The following is a 16,341-nucleotide window of genomic DNA, read 5'->3' as shown; positions in this document are numbered from 1 at the left end:
CTATATATGGGTATGTGTTTGGTTTAGTGTTTGTGGGAGATTGTTTCTTGTTTTGCTGTGTGTGTGTGTGTGCGCGCGCCTGACAAGACTCTCTAGTTCGTTTGTGTTTTTGTATACGTGTTTATTTTGGTTTTTCCTTCGTTGTCCGTAATAAAGAAGATGAGTATACACTTCCCTGCTGCATTTTGGTCCTCTCCTTACGACAACCGTGACATTAGGTCTCTCTTTATGTATTGTTGTGTTATCTCTCTTGTCGTGATGTGTGTTTGGTCCTATATTTTTATTGAATTTATTTTTAATCGCAGCCCCCATCCCCGCAGGAGGCCTTTTGCCCTCTGGTAGGCCGTCATTGTAAATAAGAATTTGTTCTTAACTGACTTGCCTAGTTAAATAAAGGTAAAATAAAAAATGGTCCGAATACAACAGAATTCAACCTTACCCTGAAATGCTTACTTACAAGCCCTTAACCAACAAGGCAGTTTTTCAAAGTAAATAAGAAAATATTTGCAAAAATAAATAAATAATAAGAAATAAAGTTTAAAAAGTAACACAATAAAATGACAATAAGGCTATATACAGGGGGTACTGGTACCGTCTCTGACCTGGAGGACTCACTAAACAGAGAACATCCCTGGTTCACCCTACTGCCTCTGATCTGGAGGACTCACTAAACAGAGAACATCCCTGGTTCACCCTACTGCCTCTGATCTGGTGGACTCACTAAACAGAGAACATCCCTGGTCCTCCCTACTGCCTCTGATCTGGAGGACTCACTAAACAGAGAACATCCCTGGTTCACCCTACTGCCTCTGATCTGGAGGACTCACTAAACAGAGAACATACCTGGTCATCCCTACTGCCTCTGATCTGGAGGACTCACTAAACAGAGAACATCCCTGGTTCACCCTACTGCCTCTGATCTGGTGGACTCACTAAACAGAGAACATCCCTGGTCCTCCCTACTGCCTCTGATCTGGAGGACTCACTAAACACAAATGCTTCATTTGTAGGTGATGTCTGAGTTTTGGAGTGTGCCCTTAGCTGTTTGTAAATTAAAAAAAATCAAGAAAATTGTGTCTTCTGGTTTGCTTAATATAAGGAATTAAAAATGATTTATACTTTTACTTTTATATTTTAACAATTTACTGTTGATACTTAAGTATATTTAAAACCAAATACTTTTAGACTTTTACTCAAGTAGTATTTTACTGGGTGACTTTCACTTTTACTTGAATTGTTTTCTATTACGGTAACTTTACTTTTCCTCAAGTATGACAATTGGGTACTTTTTCTACCACTGCATGTAGGTGAACATGAATCGATAATAAACAGTGAGTAGTGTCGTGGAAAATTGTCTTAAGAACATAATACTCTTACAAGAACTTGTGAATTCAATATAGACTTTATTACAGAGTAGCAAAGCCGAGCCCTTCCATGGAAGGACCCTATTACACACGTAACAGAGCCAAGCCCCTCCATGGAAAAGACTAAATTCTCATATTACAGAGTCCTATCTTTATATGATTCTGTCTTTGCATAACGTATAGAGTCCCCTCCCTCTATATGAAAATAGCTTCCCTTGACCGTTCTTTACCATTATCTCTCCATATGAGTTGTTGCTTGTTAACGCCCACATCTGTGCTCATCCTTTTCTCTGTACCCCTTTGTCTGGCTATCTTGAGTATTTGGGGGCCCTTTCTGCATAACTCAAGTCTGGTTGTCAGGTTGCTATGCCTCCCACCATGGCCTGTTGCTCTATCAGAACCACATGGTCCTGTGTGGCTCAGTTGATAGAGCATGGTGTTTGCAACGCCAGGGTTGTGGGTTCGATTCCCACAGGGGACCAGTATGAAAAAAAAATAATGATGAAATGTATGCATTCACTACTGTAAGTCGCTCTGGATAAGAGCGTCTGCTAAATGACTAAAATGTAAAATGTAGATGTCTTCTTCTCCTCCTATAGCCAAAATATTTATGTTCTTTCCCCTTCAGCACAGCTGCTTATCTCCCACAGTAGCAGTAGCGTAAACAGTTTGAGAATCCGAGGACCCATGCCAAATATTTTCAGTCTCCGGAGGGGGAATAGGCGCTGTGGTGCCCTCTTCACGTTTGTCTTGGTGTGTGTTTGGACCATGATGGATCCTTAGTGATGTGGACACCAAGGAACTTGAAGATCTCGACCCGCTCCGTTACAGCCCTGTCGATGTGAATGGGGGCGTACTCTGTCCTCCTTTTCCTGTAGTCCACGATCAGCTCCTTTGTTTTGCTCACATTGAGGGAGAGGTTGTTGTCCTGGCACCACACTGCCATACCATTGGCAAACTTAATGATGGTATTGGAGTCGTGCGTGTCTATGCAGTCGTGGGTTAACAGGGAGTACAGGAGGGGACTAAACACACACCGCTAAGAATCAGCATGGCTAATGTGTTGTTCTCTACCCTTACCACCTGGGGGCAGCCAGTCAGGAAGTCTAGGATCAAGTTGCAGAGGGAGGTGTTTACTCCCAGGGTCCTTAGCTTAGTAATGACCTTTGTTGGCACTATGGTGTTGAACGCTTAGCTGTAGTCAATGAATAGCATTCTCACATAGGTGTTCCTTTTGTCCAGGTGGGAAAGGGCAGTGTGGAGTGCAATAGAGATTGCATCATCTGTAGATCTGTTTGGGCGGTATGCAAATTGAAGTTTGTCTAGGGTTTCTGGGATGATGGTGTTGATGTGAGCCATGACCAGCCTATCAAAGCACTTCATGGCTACAGACGTGAGTGCAACGGGGCCGTAGTCATTTAAGCAGGTTACCTTGGCGTTCTTGGGCACAGGGACTATGGTGGTCTTTTGAAACATGTAGGTATTACAGACTCAGTCAGGGAGAGGTTGAAAATGTCAGTGAAGACAATTGCCAGTTGGTCAGCGCATGCTCTGAGTACCCGTCCTGGTAATCCGTCTGGCTCTGCGGACTTGGGAATGTTGACCTGTTTAAAGGTCTTACTCATATCGGCTACGAAGAGCGTGATCACACAGTCGTCCGGAACAACTGGTGCTCTCATGCATGCTTCAGTGTTGCTTGCTTCGAAGCGATTGAGCCTTTAGCACAGAGTGGATGTTGCCTGTAATCCATGGCTTCTGGTTGGGCTATGTATGTACAGAGAGATGTAGATATGTATATAGATGTGGAGTACAGTCACTGTGGGGACGACATCGTGACTGATGTGGTATACTCTTCCATTCCAACGGATGATTCCCAGAACATTTTCCAGTCTGTGCTCACAAAACGCATCCGCGTCATCTGACCACTTCCGTAATGAGATTGTCAAGGGTTCCTCCTGCTTGAGTTTTTGCTTATAAGCATGAATAAGGAGGATATAATTATGGTCAGATTTTCCAAATTTAGGGCGAGGGAGAGCTTTGTATGTGTCTCTGGTTGCACATGTGACATGCTGGTATAAATTAGGTAAAACGGATGTACGTTTTCCTGCATTAAAGACCCCGGCCACTAGGGGTGCTGCTTCTCTTATTTGCTTATGGGATTATACAGCTCGTTGAGGGCGATCTTATTGCCAGCATCGGTTTGTGGTGGTAAATAGACGACTACGAATAATATAGATGAAAAATCTCTTGGTAAATTGTATGGACTGCAGTTTATCATGAGGTATTCTAACTCAAGCGATGCAAAACCTAGAGACTTCCTTTTAGAGATCGCTCAGCAGCTGTTATTGACAAATAGACACAGACCACCACCCTTTGTCTTACTCGAGGTTGCTGTTTGGTCTTGCCGATGCACGGAAAACCCAGCCAACTGTATATTATCCATATCCTCGTTCAGCCATGACTCAGTGAAACAAAAGATATTGCAGTTTTGAATGTCCCGTTGGTGGGACATTCTCGATCGGAGCTCATCCAGTTTATTCTCCAATGATTGTTCCGCCAGTGGAAAAGGTGGATTATCACCAACAAATTCTCACCAACCACCATGATCTGCGACCCCTGTATTGACGTCTACTCTTCATGTAAAATGACGGGGATCAGGGATTTATGTACAAACAAGTTACAAACAAGTTACAAAAAACACAACAACAAAAAAACATACAGAATAGCACAATTTGTTAGGTGCCTGTAAAACGGCACCCATTATTGTATATCAGTAACACTAATATGTTTGACTCACATTATTTGTAGCTGGAATCAGGCTATTAGTTAACCGTTTTAATACAATGTCTGTAAGAAGGAGACAAATGGCTGTTAGAGGTTGCGTAACTAGGCCATGACATCATGCTTGGCTACCAGAGCAGGAACGGTTGTATTCTAATGAGATTACGTTTTATTAAACAGATATGAGATTTGAATATAACAGCAGCTATCCACCACAACCAGAAACATAACTCACATGATGTTGAAGTTTTATTACTTCCGATAATCCTACTGTCATGTGACCCGAGGTACATCAAGACTTCAGGTGGATCAACAAAACCGGCGTCCATCAAAAGTGAGTCAGTGGAATCTGAGGAAGAAATAAAGTTAGTTATCAAGTAAATAGATTCAGAGGAGTCATGATGCACCTGCATTACCTAGAGACCTAGTAGAGACGAGAAAGATGAATAGAAGAGGAGAGAGAGAGGAGGGAGAGGAGAGAGAGAGGAGGGAGAGGAGAGAGAGAGGATGGAGAGGAGAGAGAGGAGGGAGAGGAGAGAGAGAGAGGAGGGAGAGGAGGGAGAGGAGAGGGAGAGGAGGGAGAGTAGAGAGAGAGGAGAGAGAAAGGAGGAAGAGGAGAGAGAGAGGAGAGAAAGGAGAGGAGAGGGAGAGGAGGAAGAGGAAGAGGAGAGGGAGAGGAGAGAGAGAGAGGAGAGAGAGGAGGGAGAGGAGGGAGAGGAGAGAGAGAAGCAGGAAAGCGAGGAGAGACAGAGAGAGGGGAGAGAACCCACATGAAAAAATAAGATTTTTTATTTACTGTAGTATGTGTAGTTAACTATAGTATGTAGTAAAAGAAAACTGTAGTACATACGACAGTAATTCATTTGGTGTTTTTTGCAGATTGTAGTATACTGTAGTATTTACTGTAGTGTTTTAGAGGACACTACCGTAGTATTTTACTGTTTTTGTTTTTGTTATCTTTGACACAGAAGTGGAGGCTTTCTCCTTGAGGAAACCAACTGGGGAAATACTAAACATTCACATGTTCCATAACATGTAGGTAGATAGGACTGGAGTTCAGAGCTTCTGCTCTTTTCTGTAGGGGACAAAATATAAGGGCTATACTTGGCATGTAGATTTCTCACTTATGAGTGGCACAAATTAAAAACTGTAGTATTTACTATAGTTAAATAAAAGTGTATTGTTTTTTTTTTGCAGACTGTAGTGTTTTTCGCAGACATTTCTAAAGTATTTACTGCGGTGTTTTGTGTGTGGATAATACTGTAGTATTTACCAAAGTATTCAACAACATTCTGTAGTAAGTACTTCATGTTAGAGGGATACTACAGTGTGCAGCATAGTATTCTTCAAGTTTACTACAGAATTTGATAGTAAGTACTGTCTTCAATTTTAACATTTTACTAATTTAGCAAACACTCTTATCCAGAGCGACTTAAAAGAGCAATTATGGTTAAGTGCCTTTCGGTTACTGGCCCACCGTTCTTAACTGCTAGACTACCGACCTACTCATAGCTAATATTCTATAGGAAACTGTAGTAAAAAAATAGCAGAATGAGTGATAGAGAGGCAGGAGGGAGAAAGAGAGAGGGAGAGAGGCAGAGAGAGAGAGAGAGGCAGAGAGAGAGAGAGAGAGAGAGGGAGAGAGGCAGAGAGAGAGAGAGAGAGACAAAGAGAGAGAGAGAGAGACGGAGAAAAGAGAGAGAGAGAGAGAGAGAGAGAGAGAGAGAGAGAGAGAGAGAGAGAGACAGACAGAGAGAGAGAGAAAGACTGTCAGTCTAACAGCTAGTCTAGCAAATAATCTTCATGTTTTCTACGATTGTGTTTTGGATCTCTGTTTTGCTTTTAATAGTGTATTTTTTTTGGTATTTACAGGGCTCGTCTGTAAAAGAGATCTTGGTCTCAGCATGATTCCCTGTCAAAAGAAAAGGTTGAATAAAATATGTAAAACCCTGCGGTCTCCTTTCCTGCTGCCTCTATAACGGGACTGACAGGACTGCTGAGTGGAGAGAGCTGAGCAGCGTCCGTCACGGCAACAACACAAGGTCACGGCAACACAAGGCTCTCTCCGGCTGACAGACCTGCCTGCACATCCCACGGCAACAAAGCAACAACAGACCTCTCAGCCAATCAGAAGCTGTGATAGGTGACAGGCCCAGGCCAGGTCTTCCTCTCGCTCTGTCGCTATGGTTGCTGCTGTGGTCTTGTTTTCCTGTGAGGAGAGAGAGAGAGAGGAGAGAAAGAGAGAGAGAGGAGAGAGAGACAGAGACAGCGAGAGAGGAGAGAGAGACAGAGACAGCGAGAGAGGAGAGAGAGACAGCGAGACAGCGAGAGAGCGAGAGAGAGAGAGCGAGAGAGAGAGAGGAGAGAGAGAGAGAGAGAGAGAGAGAGAGAGAGAGAGAGAGAGAGAGAGAGAGAGAGAGAGAGAGAGAGAGAGAGAGAGAGGGGAGGGAGGGAGGGAGGGAGAAAGAGAGGAGAGAGAGAGAGAGGGGAGGGAGAAAGAGAGGAGAGAGAGAGAGAGAGAGAGAGGGACAGAGAGAGAGAGAGAGAGAGGAGAGAGAGAGGGACTATACCCAAACCGTCCTCAGGGAATTCAAAGTGTTTGTGTTTAATCGTGTCTGACACAACAGTTCATAACATTGACAGTGTTCAAACAGTCAATATCTCTGTGTCTTGTAGCTATTACGTAACTGCGGTATAGTCTTGATAGATTTAGTATTTGATTAGAATAATAATGTTGACGTTGACTATACAGTGTGTCAACGCGGGAAGCCTCTCTGTGGGAGAACGTTTCTACGTGTGATTGTGAGAGTTTTGTCTGTGTGCGTGGGCTGTCCGTCTCTCCGTCCATCCATCTGGGAACGTAGGAAAAAGTATCAATAAAGTAAGCCGTGTGCCTTTACATTGCATTTCCTTAAAAGACGGAGGCTGTGTTGTTGTTTTAAGGGCCTGGCTCCAGACTCCTATTGTTCAGACTGGTTAGGTAGACAAGGTCTCTGAACAGAGCAATATCAGGGAACAGAGACTGCCACTAATTCACAAGTTATTAGGTGTGTATCCTGTGTGTGTGTGTATCTGTTCTGTGTGTGTGTGTTATTGCTGGAGCTTGTTTGAGTCCATCTGGGGTCTTGGATTTGGTTGTTCTGCTCAGTGCCAAGAACAATACTCCTTCCTTTCTCTCTCTTTCACATCCTAGTTATTCTACTGGCACTGCCTCACCACCACACACACACACACACACACACACACACACACACACACACACACACACACACACACACACACACACACACACACACACACACACACACACACACACACACACACACACACACACACACACACACACACACACACACACACACACCTTCGAGACTGTGTTGGAAAAAATTAGAAGGAAATTTAGAGAAATAACCTTGGTGTCTCATATTATGCCTGTTCTGAGCTCTGTGCTAAAACACATCTCTGTTCTAAAACACATCTCTGTTCTAAAACACATCTCTCTGTTCTAAAACACATCTCGGTTCTAAAACACATCTCTGTTCAAAACACATCTCTGTTCTAAAACACATCTCTGTTCAAAAACACATCTCTGTTCAAAAACACATCTCTGTTCAAAAACACATCTCTCTGTTCTAAAACACACCTCTCTGTTCTAAAACACACCTCTCTCTGTTCTAAAACACACCTCTCTCTGTTCTAAAACACACCTCTCTCGGTTCTAAAACACACCTCTCTCGGTTCTAAAACACACCTCTCTCGGTTCTAAAACACACCTCTCTCGGTTCTAAAACACATCTCTGTTCAAAACACATCTCTGTTCAAAAACACATCTCTGTTCAAAAACACATCTCTGTTCAAAAACACACCTCTCTCTGTTCTAAAACACACCTCTCTCTGTTCTAAAACACATCTCTCTCTGTTCTAAAACACACCTCTCTCTGTTCTAAAACACACCTCTCTCTGTTCTAAAACACATCTCTCTCTGTTCTAAAACACACCTCTCTCTGTTCTAAAACACACCTCTCTCTGTTCAAAACACATCTCTGTTCAAAACACATCTCTGTTCTAAAACACATCTCTGTTCTAAAACACATCTCTGTTCAAAACACATCTCTCTGTTCTAAAACACACATCTCTCTTCTAAAACACACCTCTCTCTGTTCTAAAACACACCTCTCTCTGTTCTAAAACACATCTCTCTGTTCTAAAACACACCTCTCTGTTCTAAAACACATCTCTATCTGTTCAAAAACACATCTCTCTCTGTTCAAAAACACATCTCTCTCTGTTCTAAAACACATCTCTCTGTTCTAAAACACATCTCTCTGTTCTAAAACACATCTCTCTGTTCTAAAACACATCTCTGTTCTAAAACACATCTCTGTTCTAAAACACATCTCTCTGTTCTAAAACACACCTCTCTCTGTTCTAAAACACATCTCTCTCCGTTCTAAAACACATCTCTCTGTTCTAAAACACATCTCTCTGTTCTAAAACACATCTCTCTGTTCAAAAACACATCTCTCTGTTCTAAAACACATCTCTCTGTTCTAAAACACATCTCTCTCTGTTCTAAAACACATCTCTCTCTGTTCTAAAACACATCTCTCTGTTCTAAAACACATCTCTCTGTTCAAAAACACATCTCTCTCCGTTCTAAAACACATCTCTCTCCGTTCTAAAACACATCTCTCTGTTCTAAAACACATCTCTCTGTTCTAAAACACATCTCTCTGTTCTAAAACACATCTCTCTGTTCTAAAACACATCTCTCTGTTCTAAAACACATCTCTCTCCGTTCTAAAACACATCTCTCTCCGTTCTAAAACACATCTCTCTCCGTTCTAAAACACATCTCTCTGTTCTAAAACACATCTCTCTGTTCTAAAACACATCTCTGTTCTAAAACACATCTCTCTGTTCAAAAACACATCTCTCTGTTCAAAAACACATCTCTCTGTTCTAAAACACATCTCTCTGTTCTAAAACACATCTCTCTGTTCTAAAACACACCTCTCTCTGTTCTAAAACACATCTCTCTTCTCTGGCAGGAGAGAGCCAATTAGAGGTACTTATACTCAAGAGATATGATCTTTTTAATCCTCTGATCTCTGTGCTCAGAACAGGCTCTTAAACGGACACGTGTGGTGAAGAAGTGGTCAAGTTGTTTGACCTACTTCTATAGTGTTTAATCTGCAACCTCAGTTAAACTTATTGAAGAAAAAAACAACAACCTCTCCGATGATAACAGACCAGAATCCATACTACGGGTTATATATCCGTTTTCTAAGGTAACTGTTGGTTATTATGAGGGCTCGGGACAAGGCTAAATCTTCTTTCGTAGGATGTTGTTTTTTTTAGCCACTGGAGGTTGGTGGCACCTTAATTTGAGGAGGACGGGCTCGTGGTAACAGCTGGAGCGGAATCAGTGGAATGGAATCAAACACATGGTTTCCATGGTTTCCCCGGGTGTTGGATGTCGTTCCATTTTCTTCCGTTCCCGGCTACTATCACGAGCTGTCCTCCTCTCAGCAGCCTCCTGTGTTTTAGGCATGTATGTAACATACGGTACATACTGCACCAATGTTGCATAACCATGATACTCTGACTCTCTCACATAACCATGCTACTCTGAATCTCTCACATAACCATGATACTCTGAATCTCTCACATAACCATGATACTCTGAATCTCTCACATAACCATGATAGACTGAATCTCTCACATAACCATGATAGACTGAGTCTCTCACAAAGCTATTCTTTCATCTCAGTCCCATGATGTTGATGCTGGCTAAAGACATCTATTTATCCCCCACACCCCCCCAACCTCCCCTTTGGAATTTCCCTTTAAGATCAGATCTATTTCATACCCAGCTCAGCGTGATAGCTCGAGCAGCAGGCCCGATCGCACCTCATGACGTTTAACCACAACACCACTCGTTCTCACGCTGTCTCTCCGCTATAATGAGGATCTCTGCACAATTGTCGCTTCCCTTCTATGTTAAAGACACGTAGTTCTGTTTCACACCTTCACATCGTCAGCTGTCCAGACATGGTGTACTGTGGGTAGTAGACATGGGGTATTGTAGGTAGGTTGACTCGGTGTCGTGCTTCTACATCTGCATTGCGTGCTGTTTTGTTTTGGGGGGGGGGGTTAGGCTGGGTTTCTGTATAAGCACTTGGTGATATCTGGCTTTATAAATACATTTGATTGTGTTGATTGAATGTATTGTGGGTAGACATGGTACAGAGTGGCCCAGCGTCGTCTGGGTTTTGGCCGGTGTAGGCCGTCATTGTAGACAGACTGGCCTAGTTAAATAAAAGTGAACTATTTTGGGTAGACATGGTACAGTGTGGCCCAGCGTCATCCATATAAATAAAGGTTAACTATTCAGTGTCTGTCTGTCCACTGTCTCTCTGTCCAGTGTCTGTCTGTCCAGTGTCTGTCTGTCTGTCCAGTGTCTGTCTGTCTGTCCAGTGTCTGTCTGTCTGTCCAGTATCTGTCTGTTCAGTGTCTGTCTGTCCAGTGTCTGTCTGTCTGTCCAGTGTCTGCCTGTTCAGTATCTGTCTGTCTGTTCAGTGTCTGTCTGTCCAGTGTCTGTCTGTCTGTCCAGTGTCTGTCTGTTCAGTGTCTGTCTGTCCAGTGTCTGTCTGTCTGTCCAGTGTCTGCCTGTTCAGTGTCTGTCTGTCTGTCCAGTGTCTGTCTGTCCAGTGTCTGTCTATTCAGTGTCTGTCTGTCTGTTCAGTGTCTGTCTGTCTGTCTAGTGTCTGTCTGTTCAGTGTCTGTCTGTCCAGTGTCTGTCTGTCTGTTCAGTGTCTGTCTGTCCAGTGTCTGTCTGTCTGTCCAGTGTCTGCCTGTTCAGTGTCTGTCTGTCTGTCCAGTGTCTGTCTGTCCAGTGTCTGTCTGTTCAGTGTCTGTCTGTCTGTTCAGTGTCTGTCTGTCTGTCTGTCCAGTGTCTGTCTGTTCAGTGTCTGTCTGTCCAGTGTCTGCCTGTTCAGTGTCTGCCTGTTCAGTGTCTGTCTGTCTGTTCAGTGTCTGTCTGTCTGTCCAGTGTCTGTCTGTCTGTCCAGTGTCTGTCTGTTCAGTGTCTGTCTGTCCAGTGTCTGTCTGTGTGTTCAGTGTCTGTCTGTCCAGTGTCTGTCTGTCTGTCTGTTCAGTGTCTGTCTGTCTGTCCAGTGTCTGTCTGTTCAGTGTCTGTCTGTCTGTCTGTCTGTCTGTCTGTCTGTCTGTCTGTCTGTCTGTCTGTCTGTCTGTCCAGTGTCTGTCTGTCCAGTGTCTGTCTGTCTGTTCAGTGTCTGTCTGTCTGTTCAGTGTCTGTCTGTTCAGTGTCTGTCTGTCTGTCCAGTGTCTGTCTGTCTGTCCAGAGAGGGGAGGTCTAACCTGACACCACAGACAGACGGAAAGAGAGGGGAGGTCTAACCTGACACCACAGACAGATAGAGAGGGGAGGTCTAACTTGACACCACAGACAGATAGAGAGGGGAGGTCTAACCTGACACAACAGACAGATAGAGTGGACAGCTAGAGAAGGGAGGTCTAACTTGACACCACAGACAGACGGAAAGAGAGGGGAGGTCTAACCTGACACCACAGACAGATAGAGAGGGGAGGTCTAACCTGACACCACAGACAGACAGAAAGAGAGGGGAGGTCTGACCTGACACCACAGACAGATAGAGAGGGGAGGTCTAACCTGACCCCACAGACAGATGGAAAGAGAGGGGAGGTCTAACCTGACACCACAGACAGACGGAATGAGAGGGGAGGTCTGACCTGACACCACAGACAGACGGAATGAGAGGGGAGGTCTGACCTGACACCACAGACAGATAGAGAGGGGAGGTCTAACCTGACACCACAGACAGACGGAAAGAGAGGGGAGGTCTGACCTGACACCACAGACAGATAGAGAGGGGAGGTCTAACCTGACCCCACAGACAGATGGAAAGAGAGGGGAGGTCTAACCTGACACCACAGACAGACAGAAAGAGAGAGAGGGGAGGTCTAACTTGACACCACAGACAGACGGAAAGAGAGGGGAGGTCTAACTTGACACCACAGACAGACAGAAAAAGAGCGGAGGTCTAACCTGACACCACAGACAGACGGAAAGACAGGGGAGGTCTAACCTGACACCACAGACAGAAAGAGAGGGGAGGTCTAACCTTACACCACAGACAGACGGAAAGAGAGGGGAGGTCTAACCTGACACCACAGACAGAGAGACAGAGAGAGAGGGGAGGTCTAACTTGACACCACAGACAGACAGAAAGAGAGGGGAGGTCTAACCTGACACCACAGACAGACGGAAAGAGAGAGAGGGGAGGTCTAACTTGACACCACAGACAGACAGAAAGAGAGGGGAGGTCTAACCTGACACCACAGACAGACAGAAAGAGAGAGAGGGGAGGTCTAACTTGACACCACAGACAGACAGAAAGAGAGGGGAGGTCTAACCTGACACAACAGACAGATAGAGTGGACAGCTAGAGAAGGGAGGTCTAACTTGACACCACAGACAGACGGAAAGAGAGGGGAGGTCTAACCTGACACCACAGACAGATAGAGAGGGGAGGTCTAACCTGACACCACAGACAGACAGAAAGAGAGGGGAGGTCTGACCTGACACCACAGACAGACAGACAGGGGAGGTCTAACCTGACCCCACAGACAGATGGAAAGAGAGGGGAGGTCTAACCTGACACCACAGACAGACGGAATGAGAGGGGAGGTCTGACCTGACACCACAGACAGATAGAGAGGGGAGGTCTAACCTGACACCACAGACAGACGGAAAGAGAGGGGAGGTCTGACCTGACACCACAGACAGATAGAGAGGGGAGGTCTAACCTGACCCCACAGACAGATGGAAAGAGAGGGGAGGTCTAACCTGACACCACAGACAGACAGAAAGAGAGAGAGGGGAGGTCTAACTTGACACCACAGACAGACGGAAAGAGAGGGGAGGTCTAACTTGACACCACAGACAGACAGAAAAAGAGCGGAGGTCTAACCTGACACTACAGACAGACGGAAAGACAGGGGAGGTCTAACCTGACACCACAGACAGAAAGAGAGGGGAGGTCTAACCTTACACCACAGACAGACGGAAAGAGAGGGGAGGTCTAACCTGACACCACAGACAGAGAGACAGAGAGAGAGGGGAGGTCTAACTTGACACCACAGACAGACAGAAAGAGAGGGGAGGTCTAACCTGACACCACAGACAGACGGAAAGAGAGAGAGGGGAGGTCTAACTTGACACCACAGACAGACAGAAAGAGAGGGGAGGTCTAACCTGACACCACAGACAGACAGAAAGAGAGAGAGGGGAGGTCTAACTTGACACCACAGACAGACAGAAAGAGAGGGGAGGTCTAACCTGACACCACAGACAGACAGAAAGAGACGGGAGGTCTGACTTGACACCACAGACAGACGGAAAAAGAGGGGAGGTCTAACTTGACACCACAGACAGACGGAAAGACAGGGGAGGTCTAACCTGACACCACAGACAGACAGAAAGAGAGAGAAGGGAGATCTAACTTGACACCACAGACAGACAGAAAGAGAGAGGAGGTCTAACCTGACACCACAGACAGAAAGAGAGGGGAGGTCTAACCTGACACCACAGACAGACGGAAAGAGAGGGGAGGCCTGACCTGATACCGCAGACAGACAGAAAGAGAGGGGAGGTCTAACCTGACACCACAGACAGAAAGAGAGGGGAGGTCTAACCTGACACCACAGACAGACGGAAACAGGGGGGGGCCTGACCTGATACTGCAGACAGACAGAAAGAGAGGGGAGGTCTAACCTGACACCGCAGACAGACAGAAAGAGAGGGGAGGTCTAACCTGACACCACAGACAGACAGAAAGAGAGAGAGGGGAGGTCTAACTTGACACCACAGACAGACAGAAAGAGAGGGGAGGTCTAACCTGACCACAGACAGACGGAAAGAGAGGGGAGGTCTAACCTGACACCACAGACAGACGGAAAGAGAGGGGAGGTCTAACCCAACACCACTTTCAGACAGAAAGGTTGAAAAGTCCTGAATCAAGAAAAACAGCAAAATAAAACCCCTTCTGGGTCCCACAAGGTCAACCACCACCCCTCCACGTCTCTTCACACATACCTCAGCATCAGCATAGCAGTTGGAGTCCAGACCCGGCGGATGCTGATGAAGCTATGCATACCATCACCAAGTGTTTGTGGTATGTACAGTTCATTTGTTACAGCCTTATTCTAAAATTGATTAAATCGTTTTTTTCCTCGTCAATCTACAAACAATACCCCATAATGACATCACAATACCCCATAATGACATCACAATACCCCATAATGACATCACAATACCCCATAATGACATCACAATACCCAATAATGACATCACAATACCCCATAATGACAAAGCAAAAACAGTTTTTTTAGACATTTTCACTGAGGAGTGGCTTCCGTCTGGCCACGCTACCATAAAGGCCTGATTGGTGTTGTACTGCAGAGATGGTTGTCCTTCTGGAAGGTTCCCCCATCTCCACAGAGGAACCCTGGAGCTCTGTCAGAGTGACCATCAGGTTCTTGTTCACCTCCCTGACCAAGGCCCTTCTCCCCCGATTGCTCAGTTTGGCCAGGCAGCCAGCTTTAGGAAGAGTCTTGGTGGTTCCAAACTTCTTCCATTTAAGAATGATGGAGGCCACTGTGTTCTTGAGGACCTTCAATAATGCAGAAATGTTTTGGTGCCCTTCCCCAGATCTGTGCCTCGACACAATCCTGTCTCGGAGCTCTACGGACAATTCCTTCGACCTCATGGCTTGGTTTTTGCTCTGACATGTACTGTCAACTGTGGGACCTTATATAGACAGGTGTGTGCCTTTCCAAATCATGTCCAACCAATTGAATTTACCACAGGTGGACTCCAATCAAGTTGTAGAAACATCTCAAGGATGATCAATGGAAACAGGATTCACCTGAGCTCAATTTCGATTCACATAAGCCAAGGGTCTGAATACTTATGTAAATAAGTTTTTCAGTTTTTTTTGTTTTAATACATTTGCAAACATTTCTAAAAACCTGTTTTCACTTTGTCATTATGGGGTATTGTGTGTAGATAAATGTTTTATTTAAATAGGCAAGTCAGTTAAAAATCTAATTCTTATTTACAATGACGGTCTACACCGGACAAACCCTGGCCAATTGCGCGCCGCCCTATGGGACTCCCAATCACAGCCGGATGTGATACAGCCTGGATTCAAACCAGGGACTGTAGTGATACCTCTTGGACTGCGATGCAGTGCCTTAGACTACAGCGCCACTCAGGAGCTGAGGGGAAACATTTACTTCATCCATTTTAAAGTCAAGGGGTCTGAATACTTTCTGAATGCACTGTGTATCTCATATACACTCTATGCATGATAATACTTGAACACATACCTCTCCACTGTTGACAGACTGTAAGAGTAGATATTGTGTGTGTACTCTCTGTCATACACATACCTCTTGACCAGTGAGGGACTGTAGAGTATGGCTGCTGTAACACTAGCTAGAGATTCTCTCTCACACACACACACACACACACACACACACACACACACACACACACACACACACACACACACACACACACACACACACACACACACACACCACAGGAGGGGAAACCAGAGGAACACAACAGTCAGGGAAGTTTCCTTGCTGCCCTACAGTCAGTCAGTCAGTCCATTATGCTGTGGGTGAGGTTAACAACATGTCTCTGTAGTTTCCTTGCTGCCCTACAGTCAGTCAGTCAGTCCATTATGCTGTGGGTGAGGTTAACAACATGTCTCTATAGTTTCCTTGCTGCCCTAGTCAGTCAGTCAGTCAGTCCATTATGCTGTGGGTGAGGTTAACAACAAGTCTCTATAGTTTCCTTGCTGCCCTACAGTCAGTCAGTCCATTATGCTGTGGGTGAGGTTAACAACATGTCTCTATAGTTTCCTTGCTGCCCTACAGTCAGTCAGTCAGTCCATTATGCTGTGGGTGAGGTTAACAACATGTCTCTATAGATTCCTTGCTGCCCTACAGTCAGTCAGTCAGTCCATTATGCTGTGGGTGAGGTTAACAACATGTCTCTATAGTTTCCTTGCTGCCCTACAGTCAGTCAGCCAGTCCATTATGCTGTGGGTAAGGTTAACAACATGTCTCTATAGTTTCC

General features: G+C 45.1%; 1 long non-coding RNA gene across 1 annotated transcript in view; it reads left to right on the top strand.

Moving 5' to 3' along the window:
- The window catches only part of LOC106571027 (uncharacterized), a 52,081-nt gene that overhangs the window by 21,538 nt on the left and 14,202 nt on the right, over positions 1 to 16,341 (top strand). Inside the window, exons 3-4 of the long non-coding RNA XR_001320837.2 lie at positions 6,018 to 6,288; positions 14,251 to 14,365. This is a non-coding gene — a long non-coding RNA (uncharacterized lncRNA). The remainder of the gene's footprint in view (positions 1 to 6,017; positions 6,289 to 14,250; positions 14,366 to 16,341) is intronic.

Source organism: Salmo salar, chromosome ssa15 (genome assembly GCF_905237065.1).
Source record: "Salmo salar chromosome ssa15, Ssal_v3.1, whole genome shotgun sequence".
Taxonomy (NCBI): domain Eukaryota; kingdom Metazoa; phylum Chordata; class Actinopteri; order Salmoniformes; family Salmonidae; genus Salmo; species Salmo salar.
Note: the sequence above shows the minus strand (reverse complement) of the source record. Positions and strands in the feature narration are given on the sequence as shown.